Source organism: Palaemon carinicauda, chromosome 33 (genome assembly GCF_036898095.1).
Source record: "Palaemon carinicauda isolate YSFRI2023 chromosome 33, ASM3689809v2, whole genome shotgun sequence".
NCBI classification, from domain to species: domain Eukaryota; kingdom Metazoa; phylum Arthropoda; class Malacostraca; order Decapoda; family Palaemonidae; genus Palaemon; species Palaemon carinicauda.
The window spans coordinates 76,544,866-76,567,087 of NC_090757.1; the positions used below are offsets into that span (position 1 = coordinate 76,544,866).

General features: G+C 40.3%; 1 long non-coding RNA gene across 4 annotated transcripts in view; it reads left to right on the plus strand.

The window, feature by feature from the left end:
• LOC137626344 (uncharacterized) overlaps positions 1–22,222 on the plus strand; it is a 674,176-nt gene that overhangs the window by 286,526 nt on the left and 365,428 nt on the right. For all 4 annotated transcript variants that reach the window (XR_011041019.1, XR_011041017.1, XR_011041016.1 and 1 more), the window contains exon 2: positions 5,417–5,477. This is a non-coding gene — a long non-coding RNA (uncharacterized lncRNA). The remainder of the gene's footprint in view (positions 1–5,416; positions 5,478–22,222) is intronic.

Sequence of the window (22,222 nt, forward strand, 5' to 3'; positions counted from 1 at the left end):
CGATTTAGCTGCCAAATTAGGATGATCATTCCATGATCTGAACATAGTTGCAATAAAACTTCTAGAATGCTGTGTAATGTAGTGTCCTATAATGGAGAGGACATGATTGTTGGAACTAACTACATACCTAGTACTATCTATTGGATGGTACAGTCTGAGAAGATCTGAATGCAAAGGATGGTCAAAATTATAACAAATCTCATGCCACATACACGAAGAGCTAACAACGACGGTACCAGAGATTAATATCAAGATCAAAAATAAGAAATTTAATAGACCGAAAGTTTTTGTCCAACAATATCAGATGAGATTCAGTTGCTGACAAGAGAACAGTACTCAAAATAAGGTAGAATGAAAGAATTAAAACATTTCTTCTGAATAGATTGATCACCAAAGATATTTAAAAACTCAGTAACCCTGTTTTTTTTTTTTCTTTTTGTGGAATTGGTAAAGAAACTGGCGGAATGTGTTTTGCAGAAGTGAAATTGCAATCAAGAATCACGCCTAAAATTTAAAGGATTCTTATGTGAATAAGAAAAAAATTATCAATGCAGAGATCTGGGTGTTGAAGAGCTGCTGTCCTCGTCCTGTTTACAATCATACTTTGAGTTTTGTTAGAGTTCAACTTCATGCCCCATAACTTGCACTAAGCACTAATTTTAGCTAGATCTGTATTAAGGGGTTCAGCAACCTCAGATCTATATACAAGAGATGGAATTGATGCAAAGAGATTAGCATCATCTGCTTATGCAATGAGCCTGTTTTCTAGTCCAAACCACATATTGTGTATATAAGATGATAAATAATGGGCTAAGAACACTACTCTGAGGAACACCTTATATTACATTCATACTCACTGTGGTGCCCATAAACAACTACTCTTTGCAATCTATTACTTAAAAATTCAATAGTGATATTTAGAAAAGACCTGCCTACTCCCAATTGTTTGAATTTGAACATATGGTCCTCCTGATTAACGCAGTCAGAGACAGAACTGAAATCAAGATCAGTCATACGTATTTTTAGCACACAAGAAAGGGTATGCCTATCAATTAAGTTGACCAGATTCTCATTCAAGAGAACAAGAGGCTCAACAGTTTTATACAATTGTGACCAATTCAAAGACAAAAGAGCATTCAAAATGCAGTTCAAGTTTGCTTGAGATTTTATAGATATCTTATATGAGTGAAACCTCAGGGGCAGACTACTCAAGACTTAATTACTAATGAAATCAAGGCATGATCAAACATCCCGACTGAAGAACCAATCTTACTTGTGATGAAGTCCAAGCAGTTAACAGATCGTTTGAGTAGCTTCACTTATGTTTTTTCACAGCCTGATTCAGAGGCAAAGTCCGAAGCTCTTAATTCATGATGCTTAGTAGGAGAAAAGAATTTATCTCCTCCCTGTAGTGAGCGTTGAAATCCCCAGCAAGCGTAAAAGAGGCCTTTCTATTATCTTGTATCATGGCCATAATGAAGATAGAACAATTTCGCGGCTAGTTTGAAATGACTCATCAGTCAAATGAAGCTAGTTTATAATTACGCAATTGTGGAATGTGCTTCGAGTTAATTGCAGTGATGGTCTTCAATAAAGGAAGGGAGTGAAAGATATTTTTGAGTCAAATGCTTATCGTGAACATTTCTGAAACGACAAAGAAAAAATAAAAATGCAAATTTCAGGAGAAAGAGTCGGTCTTTCGTCATCGAAGAGAACTGCAATAACTATGGTGGACGCCTGAAATTAAAAAAGTCAGATCCATCCAGAAAAATTGAGAAATATTTCAAGAGCTCCAGCAAACCGCCTCAACAGTAGTTAAGGATATTGATGGAGACTAAACTGTCTCTTTTGCTCATTGCCATATGCTATGAGCAGAAAAGAGGACCATCAGGATGTCACCAGGAGCTTAATTTACGATCATGCTACCATCACAGAAAAAAACCAGATATGTTCAGTATTATAATTATTATTATTAATAGCCAAGCTACAACCCTAGTTGGAAAAGCAAGATGCTATAACCCCAAGGGCTCCAATAGGAAAAATAGCCCAGTGAGGAAAGGAAATAAGGAAATAAATAAATGATGAGAGTAAATTAATAATAAATCATTCTAAAAACAGTAACAACGTCAAAACAGATATGTCCTATATAAACTATTAACAACGTCAAAAACAGATATGTCATATAAACTATAAAAAGACTCATGTCAGTCTGGTCAACATAAAAACATTTGATCCAACTTTGAACTTTTGAAGTTCTACTGATTCAACTACCCGATTAGGAAGATCATTCCACAACTTGGTAACAGCTGGAATAAAACTTCTTAAATACTGTGTAGTATTGAGCCTCATGATGGAGAAGGCCTGGCTATTAGAATTAACTGCCTGCCTAGTATTACGAACAGGATAGAATTGTCCAGGGAGATCTGAATGTAAAGGATGGTCAGAGTTATGAAAAATCTTATGCAACATGCATAATGAACTAATTGAACGACGGTGCCAAAGATTAATATCTAGATCAGGAATAAGAAATTTAATAGACCATAAGTTTCTGTCCAACAAATTAAGATGAGAATCAGCAGCTGAAGACCAGACAGGAGAACAATACTCAAAACAAGGTAGAATGAAAGAATTAAAACACTTCTTCAGAATAGATTGATCACCGAAAATCTTGTAAGACTTTCTCAATAAGCCAATTTTTTGTGCAATTGAAGAAGACACAGACCTAATGTGTTTCTCAAAAATAAATTTGTTGTACGTCAGGATAAAGTATAGGGGACAGACTACAAAGTAGATATTAGCCACAGTTAACCTGTTTGATGTAAACAATGTTTGTGCTTGCCAATTTCGGTCCAACTTATACATGGCACATATATAAAGCAAAAGACAGCATAGTTAACGAGATTGTATATCTTGAGAACATGTCAGAATTTCATTTCAATGTTTTTGTTCGCACGAAGTTGAAATATTGTAAAGAAAAAAAAAATTACCCGTGTATTGTTTTCATTTTTAGCAATAAAACATGAGTCGTTTCATCCTGATAGGGAGTGCCATAAAACTAGTTTCAAGTGGTTGGGAAGTGCTGTGAAACTAGTTTCAATTGATTGGGTATTGCGCTCAAATTAGTTTCAAGTGTTATCTCAAACGTCTACACGGCACACCATGCAAGGCTAAAAACCATCCAGGAGCCACTTCAACTGAAGGGAGGACTTTAACGAGGGTTTTCCAATTCAATATCCGGGGGAAGATAAAGTGGATAGGTATCTGGTTTTCATAAAATCATAGCAGGTTATAAGTACTCTTTCGTGTCCAGTATGTGTATAGGAAACGTATGTTACTTTATAATGGGAAAATTCGACTCATGTTGTAAATAGCCTTGCCGTGTGTCTAGGAAACAATTAATTCGACTTGTAGGGCATGATGTACACACACACACACACACACACACACACACACACACACACACACACACACACACACATATATATATATATATATATATATATATATATATATATATATTTATATACAGTATATATATATATATATATATATATATATATATATATATATATATATATATATATATATATATATATATATATTTATTTATTTATACATACATGCATACATACATACATACATACACAACAAACAGCAACAACAACTACAGATGTTTCGAGTCCACTACAGGACTAAGGCCTCAGACATGTCTGGGTTTTTCATCACCACACTGGCTAGCCCGGATTTCTGATTGTGTTAGATTTATTCTGATCCCTCACAGCAAAACAACTTGATATGGGTGGCCCTACCTACTTCAACTTTGCTGACCATGGCGACACGCAAACCCTATATATATATATATATATATATATGTGTGTGTGTGTGTGTGTGTGTGTCTGTGTGTAAGTGTGCATGTATACATACATATATATTTATATATAATAGATATTTATAGTATACTTATATTGATATAATTTTTTTTTAATGGAATCCGTACGAGAGATTGGTGGAACAGTTCATAAAGAAGATAAAAAACTATCAGTAAAATCCAAAAATCTAATAAAGAAACGATTGAAAATGAGGGTAAAATGCAAGAAAGATGAAACAGAATTAGCAGAACTATCTAAAACAATATACAAACTAAAACCCAAGGCATTAATAAACACACTAAGACCAAAATTAAGGAGACACTGAAGAAAGGAAGAAGCATCAGATTGTTGAAAAGAAAACTTGGAACAGGCTGCCAACAGATGTTTGCTTTAAAGGATGAAAATATAAACATCAACAATAGAGATGGAGTGATTAGAATTGCAAAGGATTTCTATACAATGCTATATATTGGGATATAATAAATAACTTCATCAATAGAAATAATAAAACACCTGAGCCGGTACCAAACGTAAGCATTAAAAGGCGTGAAAAGAGGCAAAGCAACAAGAGAAGATGGCCAAATAATTGATTTGATAATAGATGGAGTAGGATATATTTCCTCGCTGAACTACACTAAATGTCGGCAAGAATGCTATATACTTACAGCTTGGAAAAGCTTTATCATTATGCAAATTCACAAAAAGGGAGAAACAGAAGACCTGAAAAATTACCACCCAATAAGTTTACTCCGTGATATATAGATTATTTATAAATATCATATTAGGCCGAATAAAAAGACAGCTAGATAATCAACCAAGAGAGCAGACAGGCTTTAAAAGTTGGTATTCAACATCTGACCTTATCTGTTTAATTAACCAGCTAATGAAAAAATGAACAGAGAATGACAAACCACTATGTGTTGCTTTTATAGCCTATGAGAAGGCTTTTGATTCTGTCAAAACCTCAGCAGTAATGAGTAATGTAATGTTAGGACATTATTTGTACAATTCCGCTAGAAATTGTATGGAAATAAATATGGTTCTATTTAGATTTCCGGTTTTGTTGTTTGGTTTGTTTTTAATCAAGGGAGAGTGTTGTAGATAAATTTACGTGGCAATGGCTTGCTGTTCAAATCCAATATATTTAGCTATTGGTAATAAGAAATAAACATTTTATGGAATGTCTGTTAAGTCCGAAGTAGATTATACCACGTTTTAGTAAAATATCTAATTACGAGTAACTGCTACATTAAATTATTATATACATAATTAGTGCTGTGTTAAATTATTGCTCTTGCACGCTGAATGCTACCCCTCTTGTATGCAGTAATTTTCTGATATTCTTGACATTACATTTTCGTGTACTGTACATCTTTTCTGTGAACTTTTAGTCTTATATATATATATATATATATATATATATAAAAGTGAATTAAGCATGTTTCCAGGGTCAGAATAGCCGAATAAATTTAGAAAGTATATGAAGCATTTTTGAAGTGTAGGTCAAGATGGAAGTAGTCAAATTGTTAATCATTCTTTTTGTTCAGGTCAAACATCTGGCAGTCAAGAGGATGGAGAGGAAGCGCGACGATCAACACAAGCGATAAGGTAAATGTACGGTGATTTGCATTCCAGTGAAGATTCTCTCTCTCTCTCTCTCTCTCTCTCTCTCTCTCTCTCTCTCTCTCTCTCTCTCTCTCTCTTAATACACTATATATATATATATATATATATATAATGGCCATGTAAAGAAAAGTGAAGTGTTTATTCTGGGTAGTACTTTTAGGACTTTCGCCTTATTGAAAACATCAATGGTGTTAAAATTAGATTCCCTTGATGTCACCATAAGACCAAATTACTAACTTCAATTAAGTCTTTTCACTTTTCTTTCGTGGCTTTAATGCATATTTTTTATCGTAATGTGTCAGGTGTTGTAATTTCTACTTTGTGTGTATGTGACACACACACACACACACACACACACATACATATATATATATATATATATATATATATATATATATATATATATATATATATATATATATATGTGAACATATATCACAAGCACACGCGATTTCAATCAATGTAAACATCACCCACGAATGGCATTTAATACCGAATTCTATCTTGGGAATATATATCCACTTGGAATTCATTTTATGGTAACAGCTTCTGGCCGGGGGGAGATTCGAACCCACATATATATATATATGTATATATATATATATATATATATACACAGTGTATGGTGAAAGTAAGTACCTTATCGTATGCTATGAAAAGGTTCCACAATGATTTAAGACAAGTGTGAAAATATGTGTAATTTTATAAATTATCTAGCAGGCTTTATTTTTATACTCATATATACAGTATCTCTCTCTCTCTCTCTCTCTCTCTCTCTCTCTCTCTCTCTCTCTCTCTCTCTCTCTCTCTCTCTATATATATATATATATATATATGTATATATATATATATATATATATATATATATATATATATATATATATATATATATATATATCTAAAATAGGAATTGCTTGTTTACATACCATATTATGTCCCTTGGAAATACTGTAGATAAAACATGGGTTTAGCGCTGTTTTATCTATAATTATGCTGTTCCTTTATATACATCTCGAGTGTATAGCTGGAACGGCTTCAGTGTCTTTTATTAGATACACCGGAGACGACACCAGTCTTTGTAAATACATATGTTTACCTTCATTGTAAGCATCTCTCTTTGTGAACGTCGCCCGTCCCTTCATCCTTTACATTAAAGTAGAGAACCTGACAGTGTGACTAAAGCATTCTCATGCAACGTCACGCCATTGGCTTCACTTTCCAGCTTAGAATACCTTGAGATTACGACAAATCCGATGCCAGCCATTGGAGGCCTAATCGCCCGTCCCCGTCCAGGAGACACGATTTTTTGTGGGGGTAAGGTCCAAACTCAGTATAATATCAAGGGGACAACAAGGTCTAGGGGATATTGGTTAATGTTGCCTCAAAGTCTCTATATTATTGATGGTTTTATTTTCCCTTCTGGCGAGGCGTGGCTAGTGCAGTTGTGAAACTACTGTTTTGATGGCGGCTGTTCCGCTTGGTAGTAGCCATTTACTGTTGGCCATGCCTTGAATATTTTATGTTGATTTAATGGTAAAATTATAGTTTTCGAAGAAAACGGGAATTTTTCTATATAAGACCCCATTTTTATTAATAAAGCTTTTCCCGTCTTAAACTATAATGATACTGATTCAATTTTACACTTTCATTAAGAAATTACCTCTTGTTTAATTAATTAATTAATTAACTATATATATATATATATATATATATATATATATATATATATATATATATATATATATATATATATATATATATATATATATATATTAGTAGTGAAGACTGAGCAGCCTGTCCCTGATATATCATACTCTTGTAAAATTTATATGAAATCCCAAGCAGACTGGAATGGGATTTTGCATGATCTTATGTGCTTGAATTGGTCACAATTATATAATAGTGTAGATCCTGTTGTCTCTTTGAATGAGAATATAGTCACCATAATTGATAGGCGTAGCCCTTCTCGTGTGCTAAGGTTCCGAGTGAAGGACAAACCGTGGTTCAATGATGATTGTAGACGTGCTTATTTGGAGAAGCAGGAGGCTTATCATCTTTGGAAGGGTAACAGGTCAGATTTGACCTAGAATAACTATATTCAGCTTCGAGCTTTTGCTCAGAGAGTTTATGCCTCAACTGAAAAGGAGTACAATTTATCGATAAAAGAAACCCTTTCTGGTACAACTCAGTAACATAAATGGTGGTCTACCCTTAAATCTGCACTCTTTGGTGTAGATGCAACAGTTCCTCCTTTACTTAAACCAGATGGCTCAGTCTCTGTCCAAAGGCAAAGGCAACCCTTTTGGCCGATGTTTTTGACAGTAAACAGAGTAATGAAAAACATGAACTTCCTCATTTATGTTTTCCTGAGGCTAAACTAACTAGTTTAGCTTTTCGATCTTGTGAGATTGAAGCTCTGTTGATGGACCTTGATGCTTATGGAGGTGTAGACCCAAATGGTATTTTTCCATTGGTTTTTTATAAAGACAGCAGATTTCTTAGCTCCAAAGTTATCTGTTAATTTGCGCAAGTTAGCTAGAAGAGGAGCTTTTAGCTCTTGTTGGAGAATTGGTTATGTTACTCCTCTATGTAAATGTGTTTGTGGTAGCTCAAGTCCCACTGATTACCGGCCAATTTCCCTAACTCCCACATTTTCTAAAGTTTTTGAGAGTCTTCTGGCAAAACGTCTTAATAGGTTTGCTGAAGGTAATCATCTATTCCCTAGTTTGCAATTTGGTTTCCGTAAAGGCCTTGGAGCATGTGATGCCCTTCTTACAATCTCCAATGCTGTACAGAAAGCCCTTGATTGGGGTCAGGAAGTTCGTATGATTTGCCTTGATTTTAGTGTTGCCTTTGACTGTGTTGATTATGAGGCCCATATTTTCAAACTCAAACAGTTTGGAGTGTGTGTGTCATTTCTTAGCATTATTATTGATTTTTTAAGTAATAGATCTCAAAGAGTTGTTGTTGATGGGCACCATAGTTAGTATAGGAATGTGATATCCGGTGTTCCACAGGGGAGTGTTCTTGGCCCACTACTTTTCATACTATATACACATGACATGTGGTTTGGCCTAGAAAACAAGCTTGTTGCATATGCAGATGATGCTACTCTCTTTGCCTCAATTCCATCCCCTGAATGTAGATCTGGGGTTGGTGAATCCCTTAATAGAGATTTAGCTAAAATTAGTGCATGGTGCAAATTATGGGGTATGAAGTTGAATCCTAACAAAACTCAAAGCATGATTGCAAGTAGGTCAAGGACGGTGGCTCCTCAACATCCGGATCCCAGTATTGATAATGTTTCTTTAAGTTTGTATGACTTTTAAAATTTTAGGTGTGATTCCCGACAGCAAATTTACTTTTGAGAAACACATTAGGTCTGTGTCTTCTTCAATTGCACAAAAAATTGGCTTATTGAGAAAGTCTTTCAAGATTTTCGGTGATCAATCAATTCTGAAGAAGTGTTTTAATTCCTTCATTCTACCTTGTAGTGAGTATTGTTCTCCTGTCGGGTGTTCAGCTGCTGATTCTCATCTTAATTTGTTGGGCAGAAACTTACTGTCTTATTAAATTTCTTATTCCTAATCTAGATATTAATCTTTGGCACCATCGTTCATTTAGTTTATTATGCATGTTCCCTAAGATTTTTCATAATTCTGACCGTCCTTTACATTCAAATCACTCTGTATAATTCTATCCTGTTCGTAATACTAGGCAGGCAGTTAATTCTAATAGCCAGGCCTTCTCCATCATGAGGCTCAATACTACACAGTATTCAAGAAGTTTTATTCCAGCTGTTACCAAGCTGAGGAATGATCATCCTAATCGGGTTGTTGAATCAGTAGAACTTCAAAAGTTCAAAGATGGAGCAAATGTTTTTATGTTGACTAGGCTGACATGAGTCTTTTTATAGTTTATATATGACTTATCTGTTTTTGACATTGTTAATAGTTTATAGAGGACATATCTGTTTTGACGTTACTGTTTTAGAATGATTTATTGTTAACTTGTTCCCATCATTTATTTATTTCCTTATTTCATTTCCTCACTGGGCTATTTTTCGCTATTGAAGCCCTTGAGTTTATAGCATCTGGCTTTTCCAAATGTGGTTTTAGCTTGGCTAGTAATAATTATATATATATATATATATATATATATATATATATATATATATATATATATATATATATATATATATATATATATATATAAAGTTTTCTATATACAGTAAATTTAAAAGACTCTTTCTTGTCTGTATACTAAAACATCCAAAAAGGGAAGCTTGTTATCGACATCTATCTCCGAATGTTAATTCATATATACATTATATATATATATATATATATATATATATATATATATATATATATACCGTATAAGTTTTCTATATACAGTAAATTTAAAAGACACTCTCTTGTCTGGATACTAAAACATCCAAAAAACGGAACCTTGTTATCGACTTCTATCTCCGAATGTTGATTTTTATATACATTTTTATTTTAATCATCACTTATCAACCAAAATGATGGTTTTTCATCCATGTTTTTACGGGCACTGCGGGTAAGCTGCCCTTATCTCCTTGAGCTGAGATTGGGAAAATTCATGAAATAGCATCAATTTTAATGTATCCATCACTTTTCATAAAGCCTGTCAGAGGGCAAAGAAAACTTTTTATGGATTTGTTAACAACAATGATTTTAATGTGAATAACTTCCTTGTTTTACCTTTTTTCAAACAGTTTGTACATCTACCTGGAATTTCAAAACCTTTTGGAATTAACGTAATTTTTAAAAACAGCACATTCAAGAATATGTTGATAAAAAATTCCCCAAAGAAGATTAACGGGTGTATTTACGAAATTCAATGCAATCAGTGTAATAAACGATATATTGGTCAAAGTGGTAAAGCCTGGGAAACCCGATTAAAACAGTATAAATATAATGTAAGAACGGGAAACATTGCCAGCAATCTTTTCCAGCACATGAATGATTGTAAGCAAACTATTAGTTGGAAAGCTGCTAAAGAACTTATATTTTGCAAAGATTTTGTTAAAAGAAATATTATTGAAACAGTTTTAATTTAAAAAAATTTCGAAGATCTGCTTAACACCAGTTCAGGTATGTACAAACTGGATGAAGTATTAAATTTAGTAAACAACATTTTTAAACAACTAGCTTTTAAGTAATTTGTAATTTGCGAATTTTTGTTCTGTTTTACGTCATCACAGAGGTTTTTTGGTATTCTAATTGTATTTTTAAATCATAAGACCGTGAAGAGGTGTAATGATAACACGAAAGCGCCTGAAAACTCTTCGTTTCCTTTTTCCTCCCTGCCTGCTGTCATCTTGAGACATCGCACATTCCAAATCAGCGCCCACCCCCATGCCCTAACAGTGCTTTTCAGGTTCAGCGGGTTCCGGGGGTGGCCAGAACAAAGAAAGGCGTCCCACATGCTCCTCGGACCCCGACTCCATCGTTTGGATGGCTCCTAGGACGCCCTTCAGGTACCCCATGAGGCAGGTCATCTGTTCACCCCCGGCGCCATCGGCCACGCTTCCGCCACGCTTCCGCCGGACTTCATGGAGCCCGTGACCCTGAGTACCAGACCCAGAACCCCCAGGAGGCTTGTGGTAGAGACTGAGGATTCAGCTTCCTTGTATTCTTCTGACGAATTTTCCTACAACTCCTATTCGTTGGACAGCTACAGTGTTCGAGACTCTAGGAGGAAGAGGAAGCGGTCCAGGAGGAGGAGATCAAGCCCACGTGACAGCCCGCCCAGGAAAAGGACGAGGTCTTCGAGGAGAGACTACTGTAGGAGGTTGTCACCAAAGAAGCGGTATGTTACTGTTGTCCGGCATCGTCGAGAATTCAGCAGGTTGGTTGCCGTTCCAGTGCCTGCCTCGGTGGCTGCTGGAGCCACTCCTGTTTCCCTGCACAGTGTCTCTTTGGCTCCGCCCGCTCGTCAGGTGCAACCGTTGGCACACTCGTTGTTACCCCGACCTAGTAAGTCGGCGGCTCCACCCGTGTGTAGAGAATTCCCGCGGGTTAAGCACAGCAACGCAATCCCAGGATCTTTCGTCGCAACGGTCCGGCCAAGTATCGGGATTCGCCGCTGCCACGACCATCAACCAGCGCCATCCGGGTGAGCCCGGGAATGGGTAGACCCATGACGGCTACCTGCGCTCTGGCGGCTCTACCTGTGATGGAGACACCCGCTCCATCACCCTACGAGGTGGGGAGGGAGGCCTCCGTGCCCACGGATCCCTCCGCGTTCGAGGAACCTTCCGACGCAAAGGTACAGTTAGTGGATGGCCTAGTAGACTCAGGTGAGTGCTCTGCAGAAGAGGTCTCGTCCTATTGTAAGGTGCTTGCGCTCATCCGACGGCACCATAGGTTGGACGAGCCTCAAGCAACAGCTGAACGAGCTTGGCTCTCAGGTCTGGTGAGGATGGTAGAGGACCCTTTCCAGAAGAAGCTGTCCCTAATCCTGCCATTAGCCCCCGATGTTGCCATGGGGATGGAGCACGTAGACCTCTACGTGTCAGGACCGAAGAATTCCTTGTGGGCACAGGGCTCATTCAAACTCCTACCGTGTCTCAAGACCCAGAGAAAATTCTATATACCTGACGGTCATCATTCAGGGCCCCGCACGTTGGAGAAAGCGGTCGCTACCCTGAACCAGGGTAACTCGGACGAGCGTAGCCTGAACGCTCCGGGGATCTTCTAACAAGCGGAGGCCGCCATGATGGAGGTCACCGCTCAGGACATCGTAAATGTGACCTCTTGGCTGGATTGGTGGGCCTGTACGCTGGCAGACTTCCAAATCTTGCACGACCTCTCAGTGCTAGACAACCAGGCTTTTCTGAAGGAATTGATCCTCTCGGGGGGTAAGGCGATGAAGTTCCTGTCCTTCCAGTCCCTTACCAAGACGGCCAACTGGGTTCTGAGGAGAAGGGACACCGTCCTGAACAGACTATCCCCAAGGCTCCCCGAGCGAGAAGTAAAGTTCCTGAGGAACTCTCTCGTCTGGGCTGAAATGGTGTTCCCTCTCCAGACAGTAGTGGAGACGATGGAGAGAGTCGGCAAGCTGGAGGGGTCAGCTGAGCCCAGGTAGCAGTTGCCAAGGCAGCCCTTGTGAGGAGACCTTCGGCGGACATGGCCTACCCACCTCCGCCCCGGCTAGGCAGGAAGCTTCCACCTCTTCGTGGCACAGTCTTCTCAGTCCTCCAGGAGGGGTGGTGCTCAACCTCAAACCGCCTATAGACCCAAGTTCTCAGGGTCAAGGAGAGGCCGTCAAACCGCCTCCCTAGAAGGAGATAGGGAGAGAGGCCCCATACACCTTCCCACGCCCCTGGTGGGGGGATGCCTCAAACATTATTGGCAAGCATGGCAGGACAACGGGGCGGACCTATGGACGGTAACTGTTCTCGGGGAGGGATACAAGATTCCCTTACTGTCAGAGCCACCTCCGTTGATCCCCGAACACCGAGCGGTATGGTTAGCTCCCAACGGCTCGGAGAAGAAGACAGCCCTGCAGGCAGAGGTGGAGACTATGCTGGAGAAAAGAGCCCTGCAACCCATGCACGAGCCCTCACAGGGCTTCTACAGCAGGCTCTTCTTGGTGGAGAAGGCGACGGGAGGTTGGAGACCGGTAATCGACCTCTCGGCATTGAACAAATTCATCAGGAAAACCCCCTTCAAGATGGACACGCGGAAGTCGGTGTTGCAGCCTTGAGAAAAGGGGATTTCATGATGTCCCTGGATCTCAAAGATGCCTACTTCCAGATTCCCGTTCACCCCTCCAGCAGGAAGTTTCTCAGAGTAAAGTGGGGCTCCCAGACTCTTCAATTGAGGACCCTCTGCTTCGGTTTGTCGACAGCCCCTCAAGTCTTCACGAGTCTTCACTCTGGTCTCGACCTGGGCACACAAGCAGGGCATCAGGCAGATAAGGTACCTTGACGATTGGTTGCTGCTTTCAGCCTCAGAGGTAGCCTTAAAAGATCAATGCATTCGCCTGATGAATTTCTGCAAGGAGCTGGGGATAACAATCAATCTCGGAAAATCCCAGCTAGTCCCCACCACCAGGATGACGTACCTGGGGTTGGTTTTAGATTCCCAGCTGGTGAGAGCCTCCCCATCCCAGGAGAGGGTAGACAACCTGGACCAGGTGATTCATCCATTCCTAGCCGGTACACCTATGAGAGCCAAGGATTGGCAAAGATTAGTGGGTCACCTGGTCTCGTTGGAGAAGTTGGTTCCTCAGGGCAGGCTCAAACTCAGACCAGTTCAGTGGAACCTGAAAGACCTCTGATCAGTGGGAGGTTCCCCACAGAAGATAGTCCCGGTGTCCCCTTCCTCCAAGGATGCTCTCCTATGGTGGTTCGACAGGAGGAATACGTTGAAAGGGATTCCGTTCGGCTCCCCTCCTCCGGAGATGCTGCTCTTCACGTACGCATCGAAGGAGGGGTGGGGAGCGCACCTCCTCGAGGAAACAGTGGAGGGGAAATGGTCAGTGGAGGAAAAGACCCAGCACATCAATCTTCTGGAGCTCATGGCAGTACAGAGGGCACTGGTAAGTTTCACCCGCGTACTTCGGGGGAACTCGGTAGCCCTCATGTGCGACAACGCCACGGTGGTAGTATATATCAAGAACCAAGGAGGATTAAGGTCAAGGGAATTGTGCGATCTCATGGCTCAAGTCCTAGAGTGGGCTGAAAGGAACGACATTCTCTATCGGCCAGATTCATCCCCGGAAAAAGAAATGTCCTGGCGGATGGAGTAAGCAGGACAGGCCAAGTAGTGGGATCGGAATGGTCCCTTCACCCCCAAGTGGCACAGAAGTCCTTCGTCTTTGGGCTCCCCAGTGATAGACATGTTCGCCACAAGACTAAACGCAAAGCTCCCCGTGTTTTGCTGCCCGGTACCGGATCCGACGGCAGCCTTCGAGGACGCCTTCCAGCACCCTTGGGACAACCTTGACGTCTATGCCTTTCCCCCTTTGGGATGATCAGGCAGGTCCTCAACAGGTTAAGACAGTCAAACTCCATAGAGATGACTTTGGTAGCGCCCTGGTGGCCTGAGAGTGAGTGGTTTGTGGATCTTCAGGACCTAGCCACCCTTCCTCCGTGGCCCTTACCGGCAAGAGAAGACCTGCTAAGCCACCACACTTCCAAAGGGTGCACAAGAACCCTCAGGGGCTAAGGCTACACGCGTGGAGGTTATCAAGCGGCTGTTAAGGTAGGAAGGCTTCTCGGACAAAACAGCAGATAGGATGTCGGGGTATCTGCGAAAGTCCTCTTGCGTTGTATACCAAGCGAAATGGGCAATCTTTGTCAAGTGGTGTGCCACTCAGAATCTGCGGCCCTTGGATATTTCGGTCCACAAAATTGGTGACTTCCTATTACACTTGAGGGATGACCTAGGAGTCTCCATCCCAGCCATCAAAGGAGTTCGAGCGGCACTAGGCCAGGTGCTCCAACTCAAGGGCATCAATCTGGAGACCTCGCGTCACATCTCGATGCTCATCAGGAGTTTTGAGCAAACTTGTGACCCCCGCACTTCGAGGGTTCCCCAGTGGGATGTAGCCAAGGTCCTCAAGGCCCTCTCACGGCCCCCGTATGAGCTTCTCAAGGATATCTTCGACCAGGATCTCACCCTCAAAGCTATCTTCTTGCTAGCCCTGGCCTCAGCGAAACCAGTGAGTGAGCTCCACAGTCTGTCCTTCGAGGTGTCCCATTCGAAAGGGTGGAAGAACATGACATTCAAGTTCTTGCCGGAGTTCGTAGCAAAGACCCAGAACCCTGCAATTGCGGACCCTAGGTTCGAAGAATTCTCAATTCCGGTTATTCCGCGTTCGGACAACCCTAGTGACCTGCTTTTATGTCCCGTACTGACCATCAGGAAGTACTTTAGTAAGACGGCCAAACTCAGACCGGCTGTGAAAAGTTTGTTTGTTTCCACAGGCTTAGTCAAGAAGGCATTTTCCAAAAACACAATTTCCTTCTGGCTGCGGCAGGTGATAAAAAGGTCCTATGAAAGTGAGGGCTCCACGGTACCCGGGACCCCGAGACCCCATGATATTAGGGGCCTTAGCACGTCCTTAGCGTTTGGCACCAACATGGCGGTAGGCCAAATCTTACATGCGGGCACTTGGGCTAGGCAGTCCACCTTTACAGCCCATTACCTCAAGGACTGTATGAGGAAGTCCCTGGATGCCTTCTCCATCGGGCCAGTCATTTCAGCCATGCAACAAGTTTAGTAGTTTGGGCCCCGGAGTAGCCGTGGGAAGTAATCGCAAGCGACACAAGTTCCTCCTTACTATCCCACCTTCCTTGCTACGCTCTATTCCTTTCCCGAGACCCCATCCTTTATTCCCCATCCTTATATGAGAGAATGGGACGTTGGAAGACATCATGTCTGGATTATGAGTAAAAGGTGAGTTGTACATAAGATAGACTTTTGCATGCTTCCCCCTACTCTCCTACCTCTCCCTGGGAGTCTCAGACCTAGTCCCCTATCTAGGTCATGTACCCTAGCAAGTCTCGAGTATTCCGAACTGTAAGCCACTCCCTCCTCCTAAAGTATAAGTCTCCTAAGAAAGTAGTTCGAGGTAAGTACTCGTGTTGGAACAAATCACAAATTTTAAGTAATTTGTATTTTTCCTAACAGTAGTTAGCTCGAACTACTTTCGGGTAATGGCCCTCCCATCCTACCCCGAGTATCTTACAGGAGTTCGAGGAGGACTTAAACATACGCTTACTGACTAACAAGCGCGACCCCATGCGCTGACCCAGGGTCGCCCCAGAGCGCCCCTGCGAGGTAGCGGAGAGAGGGGGAACTACGCAAAATTCTTGGTCGGTGATTAAGGAGATTCCCAGACTCTCCTAGGAAAGTAGTTCGAGGTAAGTAATGTTAGGAAAAATACAAATTACTTAAAATTTGTGATTTGAGTGTACGAGTGTAGAAGTCGTGATAGATAACTCACGAGGAGCATGTAATATATATTATAACCATGAAAGGAAAAGTGAAAAGACTTGAATGCTTGATTGGAGTTATTTTTTTTTTTGGCTTATTGAGATTTCCTTAAATTAACCGAAACTTTTTTAATAAAGTTTACAAACAATTTTATGGCCTTGCAATGGGTTTCCCTTCATATGCAACCATTGCTAACATATTCATTTGTCACCTTGAAAAATTGTTCATGGGTTAGTAGCACTTAGTGCCTTGTTGCTTTTAAACCCCTATTTTATAGACGCTATGTTGTTGACAACTGTGTTCCTTTTAGGAATAGATATCATTCCAATTGTTTTTTTTCTTTTTTTTTAATGTCCCGCCGTAGATACAGATCTACCACCCGAATTTTTAGAAGAAAAAAAAAAATCACTTTTACGGACTATGATATAAACTTTTTTAGTCATTGTCCGTTTTCATTTAAAGTAAACTCTTGTAAATCATTGTTATTTAGGACATTTAATCTATCCGCAGACTGTCACAGATACCACGAGGTAATTAAATTGCTTAAATCATATTTTGTCAGTAATTACTAATCATTTAACTTGTTTGAAAAACTTCGATAATTTTTTTTATTCCGACTATTCCGAAAGCCATAGTACCAATGTTCCAAGAAAGCAAATGAATGTCTCTGACATTTATATGAGAGTATAAATTTAAATGTAAACTTGAGAAGGCTCTGTCTGATTAATATCCTTTGTCAATTGTATGTTTGCTTCAAGAATCCTCTGGCAATAGGAAGTATGTTCGTACATAAAGATACTCTACGGGAGTTGATGCGGTCCTTAATTGTAATTTGGAACTTAAGTGGGTCTCTCCAACCGACACTTGAGGGTCCGTATTGACTCCCATATAGGTGTCAGTCATCGAAATGGATGTAAAGTAAAAATAGAATAAAAAGGGATGTTCCACCATCCATAATCATGCATGCAAGCATCCTATTTGTTATTCTAATTTTCAAATTTAGCCGAATGACAATTATTGGTGCACGGCCATTTTTAGGAGAATTAGGTTTCGTGTCTAATGTTTTTTTAAAGGTTGTTTGCCACCTGATTTTGCTTTATATAGTAATTGTGATTGAGAAAAAATAGGGTGGGAATATTTTCAACGTCCCACAAGGGGTAAAGTGATAAACTGTGAGATGGGTGCCGTAGAAGTCAAGAAATATCTCCTTATTTTTGCATCCATGCAAGTTGAAAACGTAAATGAGAAGGCTTGTTATTCCATCTAATTCCTTAGAAATATGATTTTGGCATCTATAGATCAATAGCATTTAAACGAAATGAAAAGAAAGTGTAGAAATTTGCCATATGCGTAGTGGAACATAAAGAAAAACAACAAAGTATCCCTTTATAGCATTAAATTTTAGTAAATAAAATATATGTATCATTAAAGAATACACATTTGAGTATTTTTATTATCAAGTCAGCCATCCTCATCTGTTTCTTATAGGTAGACCTAGATATAAACAATAATACGCATGTTCTCAAACTCGTCCTTCCTCATTCAAGTCTTCTGTTACTACATTTAGATCATACGAGTTAGTTTGGTTGTTGCTGCTGAAGCTTACACAGTCACACATTTCTGTTCATGGAATCTATTTATTAAAGCAACTATTTTACCCCTTGCATCCATATTCACATCAACACTTTACCAAGTTCACGGCTGTAGGGCTGGAGTTTCTGTCTAATGTAACCAAGAACTTCTTCAATTGGTTTATTTGGCTCTTGCTATGATCTGTACGCTTTCACTATTTTAGTTTTCTCTTGTTTCCATGTTGGTCTTTTTCCATCTCTTAGTGTTTTTCTAATGATTGTTCTTTCCATAGCTCTTTGAGTTATAACTAGCCTATATTCTAAGGCTTTAGTAAGGTTCCAAGTTTCTGATGCTCAAGTTAATACTTGTAGGACCATCTTATTAAATACTTTTCTATTTAGAGAAAGTAACATTTTACTTTTCATAATCTCATTTTGTTTATCAAAACCTCTGCATCCCATTCTCATCTTATTCTAATTTCCGTCTCGTGTCTTGGGTAAACACTTACTGTCTGTTCTTTAGTATCTTCATTAACAATAACTAGAGCAATCTGGGGAAAGATTTGTCAGTGATTTGAGGTCTTTGGAAGCTTTGTAAACGTTATAGAGGCCGCCCAGTGAGTACAAGTGGTATTGTAGGGTTGCAAACATCCATAACCGATATTTTGTTGTCTCTGCATTATCATTGAACATTATCTAGTTTTACTCATATTCATTTTCAGTCCTACATCTCTGCTTTCCCTATTCAAATCTTCTATCATATTTTGCAATTCCTCCCATGATTCACTAAACAGATCTATGTCATATTCATCATCTATCATCATCACCATTATCATCATCATCCCCCCCCCCCCCCCGCCACACCCATTGGTGCCAAGGAACTCTGCTAGATTTCGCCAGTTGTCTCCATTTTAAATTTAATACCTTTCCACTCATCATCTCCCACTTCATGCTTCATAGTTTTCAGCCATGTACACCTGGGCCTTCCAACTATTCTAGTCATTAATGTTATATTCAGATCTTATTAATTCCTACATTCTTACATTTTCTCAATCTAAAATTTTAAAAACCTCTGGGTATACTGTGAATAATTTAGTAGAAATAGGGTCTCCCTTTCTAACTCTTTTCTCAATTAGAATTTTCTCACTATCTTTATTTAGTTTTAAGATAGCTGTAGTCCTGTATAGATATCTTCAAATGTTCTAACATAAGATTCCTTTATTCCTTGTCTTTGAATGACTTTCATCTCTGCTAAATTTTTGACAAAAGAAAGTTTTCTCATAGTCTATAAGGGCCATACAAAGTGGTTTGTCATACCCAGTTGAATTTTTCATTAGCTGGTTAATTACATGGATACGGTCAGTTTTTTAATACCCTTTGTGACGGAAATGTTCTTTTTAGTAAGCCAAAACGCCTTTAATACCGACTTTCGTCTTATAGACCGAAAGGACAAATTCTTTCTCTGATCAAAGGGTCTAGACTATGCATAAATACTTTCGCATCACTTATACGTTTTGTCCAGTAACCCCTAGTCTGCTGGAGTTTAGGATTTTGCAATCCTAACCTCGAAGGACCATTGGGTGTTTTTACGTGATTTTAGTCAGTAGTTATCTCGCATGATCTCCTATGAAGGAATAGTTAAAAATGTATGTTTACTGGTTTTGTTGTTCTTTATATGGAGTATAACGATAACACCTTGTTACTTTAACTTATCCTTTTTTTTTAATTTTAACACTTAGATGACAGTAACAATATACACAAGGACACTGCTTAAATCTGGATCAGTTAGGTGGGATTAGTTAAATTGATTTTAAGACAGTGTGAGGGCCTGTAGGTTGAACTCCTTCCCCAGTGTCAGTCTTCTTTGAGCCTGCCGTTAAAACTTCTCATGGCCACCAACCAAAGACTTCTGATTGTGTAAAAACAGGTTGTCTTCCTTTATAGCTCACGTAGGAGGGACATTGGAGGGGGCGGAATCCATCCGCCAAGAGATTGGCAGGGTGAAGCAATGAGGCCCGCCTTGGAAGTTCGTCATTGGCCAGGAAGATCCAAGGGGTGGTCGGTCCTGGAAAATAGAGTGCACTGTTTAGATATTGCCAAGAGGGGGGCCAGGGTGGATAAAGGGTGTGAAATGCAGGTGTTAAAGCCATTTAGATATTTAGAAAACATTAATGTAGGTGCCTAATCTCCACATATATCTAGGAAGGCCTTAACAATCCAGGAAGCACGAAGCCCTTCAATTTCCCTAGGGGAGTGCCTTTTTTAACACTAGGCTTACAGTAGACGCTGGTCAACAATGGGGGTCACAGATCAAATCTTAAGATATGAATGATGTGGAATACAGGTGTTAAATCTGGGAAGGGCTGAGTATGGTGTTATTTTCTCTTGAGAACTCAAAGTGTTGGGAGTGTTTAACAATAGGATTTAGTCCACAATGGATTATTTTAGTGGAGACCTGTCAACATTTAGCCATATGTAGCAAGAATCCTTTGGGACCGTACACCTGGGCAAGGCGAGGAATAATGTGGGTATAACATCAATTCAATTTGAGTAACAAAAGAGTCCATGCTTGTCTGAAAATTAACAATACAGGCATGGAAACGAAATCTTGAGTTTGACAGTTAGCAAAAGATTAATGGTTGTTGTAGAAGTTGACATTCGGTAGGTATAAGATTTGTTCACTTTTGGCTCAGTTATTGAGCCATCAAACCCCTCCCAGAGGAAGCTCCCAGAAGATATGCGCCTTCACTGATGGTCATCCTTAGCCTTGGCTTGCTGTTTTTATTCAGCTAGGCAAGAATTAGGCTTGAAGTCCAGTCAACTGGCTGGCTGGCTGAAATTTTCAGCTATAGCTCTTGACTGTCGACTTACAGATGAGCATGCCTGAGTGTACGTCTTTCTGCGAAAAGAGAGACCCATCTTTTAGCAATCTCACATGGCGATGCACACTTGCATATGACAGCCACCTTGTCCGTTACTACGGCAATTGCCAAGAAGCCTCCTCTCCAGATTGCGACGAACACTACTACAGGAAGACATGGATGTTGAAGCAATCCAAACTCACCTTAGATGGCCTTACCCACAGCATATTTTGTCATTGCGATGACTGCTTTCAGCCATGAATTATTTTTCCACGAAAAGAAGACTCCCAACAGCACTTCTAAATGGCCGAAATTATCTACCCCTCATGCCACCTTTCCTGTGCTTACTCCTATGCCTGTCACATCACCTTCCCTACCCAATCCTCCTACCACCTCTCCTACCTCTGTTCCTGACTCCCGTTCTGTGTCAGTGGGACCCCCTTCAGCTAAGAAGAAAAAAGCGCAAATCCAAAACATCACGCACCTCTTCAACCGTAAACACCTCACCTCATCTGGCAGGCAGACATCTGCTGGGCTGTAACTGCTCCAGCTGCCGGACACAGCTTCTCAATGAAGCTCTCCCCTTTGTAGGAGAGCCATCACTTGGAGCAGCTGATTCACCAACAGCAGGTGCCACCTTACCAGCAGCAGCCACCCCACTAGTAGCTGTCACCTCACCAGCAGTATCCGGGTCACCAGTGGATGTCACCTTACTAGCAGTAGCCTCCCTACCAGTGGCTGTCACCTCACCAGAAGCAAGCACCCTATCAACATCGCCCGCCATACCTAATCAGCAGTTTCCCAAGTTCAAGTTGCCAGCAACTGGGGACACTCCATCTTATGCAGCAGTAGCTGCTAAGCCGGCCACAAATCCCACACTCAAGATTACTGCCAGAACCAACCTCAAGGGTGACCTTATAATAACCTCGAAGGAATAGGACAGTGCCAGCTTTTTTTCAGAGGGAAGCCTCCCTGACATACCTGGACCCTACTGAGAGGCTGAGAAAAGCAGTGGTCTACAACTACCCAACTAAGATGCCTCTTGATTTTATTACTAGCTGGAGCAATGTGGCCAAGGCTGACTGTCGAAACACCAGCAGGAATGTGCCCATAAAGGAGGTAACGGTCACCTTCATTGAGCTCATCCCAACCTCACTGGATCTTGGAATTTTGGGTACGTTCCCAGTCAAGGGTTTCACTCCTGATCCCATGAGGTGTTTCAACTGTCAGTGGTTTTGGACACCACAAAAAAGAATGCAGGAGCCCAACTGTCAGTGGTGTCTGCAGTCAATGACATCCAACACAGAAATGTATAGATG